We start from the raw sequence: 3,360 nt of genomic DNA, 5'->3' as shown, positions 1-3,360 counted from the left end.
AGTTCAAGTCACACCCTTTTGCACTTTAATGCTACACGAAGGTCTGAAACCAACGAGAGTAGTTCCCGCGTCCCCGGGATACCCAAATGTAGTGACCCGAACTTTTCCATGTTTATATATATTAATAAAATTGTTATTTACATGATTAAGTGTTTTCAACTTGTTAAGCAATCAAACTTGTTAAGACTTGATTAATTTAAATAGGTTTCATATAGACAATTGACCACCCAAGTTGACCGGTGATTCACGAACGTTAAAACTTGTAAAAACTATATGATGACATATATATGATTATATATATAGTTAACATAATATTATGATAAGTAAGTATCTCATTAGGTACTTTAACAATGAGTTATATACATAAAATTGAGTTTATTGAATTAAGAAACTCGAAACGATATATATAACGATTATCGTTATAACAACGTCTTACTAAATACATATGAATCATATTAAGATATTGATACACTATATTTAATCATGATAAATGATAAGTAAACATGTCATTAAGTGTATTAACAATGAACTACATATGTAAAAACAAGACTACTAACTTAATGATTTCGAAATGAGACATATATGTAACGATTATCGTTGTAACAACATTTAACTGTATATATATCATACTAAGATATATTAATATATCATAATATCATGATAATGTAATAATTTAACATCTCTTTAGATATAATAAACAATGGGTTAACAACATTTAACAAGATCGTTAACCTAAAGGTTTCAAAACAACATTTACATGTAACGACTAACGATGACTTAACGACTCAGTTAAAATGTATATACATGTAGTGTTTTAATATGTATTCTTACACTTTTGAAAGACTTCAAGACACTTATCAAAATACTTCTACTTAACAAAAATGCTTACAATTACATCCTCGTTCAGTTTCATCAACAATTCTACTCGTATGCACCCGTATTCGTACTCGTACAATACACAGCTTTTAGATGTATGTACTATTGGTATATACACTCTAATGATCAGCTCTTAGTAGTCCATGTACATGTGGTAACCATCATTTGGCAACTAGCATGAAATATCTCATAAAATTACAAAAATATTAGTAATCATTCATGACTTATTTACAAGTAAACAAAATTACACATCCTTTATATCTAATCCATATACCAACGACCAAAAACACCTACACACACTTTCATTCTTCAATTTTCTTTATCTAATTGATCTCTCTCAAGTTATATCTTCAAGTTCTAAGTGTTCTTCATAAATTCTATAAGTTCTAGTTTCATAAAATCAAGAATACTTCCAAGTTTGCTAGCTTACTTCCAATCTTGTAAAGTGATCATCCAACCTCTAGAAATATTTCTTATTTACAGTAAGATATCTTTCTAATACAAGGTAATACTCATATTCAAACTTTGATTCAATTTCCATAACTATAACAATCTTATTTCGAGTGAAAATCTTACTTGAACTTGTTTTCGTGTCATGATTCTGCTTCAAGAACTTTCAAGCCATCCAAGGATCCTTTGAAGCTAGATCTATTTTTATAATTTCCAGTAGGTTTACCTACTAAAATTAAGGTAGTAATTATGTTCATAACATCATTCGATTCATACATATAAAACTATATGATTCGAAGATTTAAACTTGTAATCACTAGAACATAGTTTAGTTAATTCTAAACTTGTTCGCAAATAAAGTTAATCCTTCTAACTTGACTTTTAAAATCAACTAAACACATGTTCTATATCTATATGATATGTTAACTTAATGATTTAAAACCTGGAAACACGAAAAACACCGTAAAACCGGATATACGCCGTCGTAGTAACACCGCGGGCTATTTTGGGTTAGTTAATTAAAAACTATGATAAACTTTGATTTAAAAGTTGTTCTTCTGGGAAAATGATTTTTCTTATGAACATGAAACTATATCCAAAAATCATGGTTAAACTCAAAGTGGAAGTATGTTTTTCAAAATGGTCATCAAGACGTCGTTCTTTCGACTAAAATGACTACATTTACAAAAACGACTTGTAACCTGTATTTTCGACCATAAACTTATACTTTTTCTGTTTAGATTCATAAACTTAAGTTCAATATGAAACCATAGCAACTTGAAACACTCAAAACGGATTTAAAACGAATAAGTTATGGGTAAAACAAGATTGGATAATTTTTCTTGTTGTAGCTACGTGAAAATTGGTAACAAATCTATATTAATCATATCCTAGCTAACTCATATTGTATTATACATGTATTCTAATATATTATTTAATCTTGGGATACCATAGACACGAATACAATGTTTTGACATATCATATCGACCCATCTATATATATATTTCAGAACAACCATAGACACTCTATATGCAGTAATGTTGGAGTCAGCTATATAGGGTTGAGGTTGATTCCAAAATATTATATACTTTGAGTTGTGATCTAGCCTGAGGCTTGTATACACGAGGTCGTGGATTGATTCGAGATATTATATATTGCTTTATTTCTGTACATCTAACTGTGGACAACTAGTTGTAAGTTACTAACGAGGATAGCTGACTTAATAAACTTAAAACAGTAAAACGTATTAAAAATATTGTAAATATATTTTGAACATACTTTGATATATATGTACATATTTGTTATAGATTCGTGAATCGACCAGTGGCCAAGTCTTACTTCCCGACGAAGTAAATCTGTGAAAGTGAGTTATAGTCCTACTTTTAAAATCTAATATTTTTGGGATGAGAATACATGCAGATTTTTAAATGTTTTACAAAATAGACACAAATACATGAAACTACTTGCTATGGTTGAACGATCGAAGCCAAATATGCCCCTTTTTACTTGGTAACCTAAGAATTAGTAAACCAGTCTACTAATTGACACGAATCCTAAAGATAGATCTATTGGGCTCAACAAACCCCATCCGTTGTAGCGGATGCTTTAGTACTTCGAGTTTTTATATCATGTCCGATGGATGTCCCGGAATGATGGGGATATTCTTATATGCATCTTTTTAATGTCGGTTACCAGGTGTTCACCATATGAATGATTTTTATCTCTATGTATAGGATGTATATTGAAATATGAAACCTTGTGGTCTATTATTATGATTTGATAATATATAGGTTAAACCTATAACTCACCAACATTTTTGTTGACGTTTTAAGCATGTTTATTCTCATGTGATTATTAAGAGCTTCCGCTGTTGCATACTAAAATAAGGACAAGATTTGGAGTCCATGCTTGTATGATATTATGTAAAAACTGCATTCAAGAAACTTATTTTTGATGTAATATATTCTTATTGTAAACCATTATGTAATGGTCGTGTGTAAACGGTATATTTTAGATTATCATTATTTGATAATC

Source organism: Rutidosis leptorrhynchoides, chromosome 4 (genome assembly GCF_046630445.1).
Source record: "Rutidosis leptorrhynchoides isolate AG116_Rl617_1_P2 chromosome 4, CSIRO_AGI_Rlap_v1, whole genome shotgun sequence".
Taxonomy (NCBI): domain Eukaryota; kingdom Viridiplantae; phylum Streptophyta; class Magnoliopsida; order Asterales; family Asteraceae; genus Rutidosis; species Rutidosis leptorrhynchoides.
Note: the sequence above shows the minus strand (reverse complement) of the source record.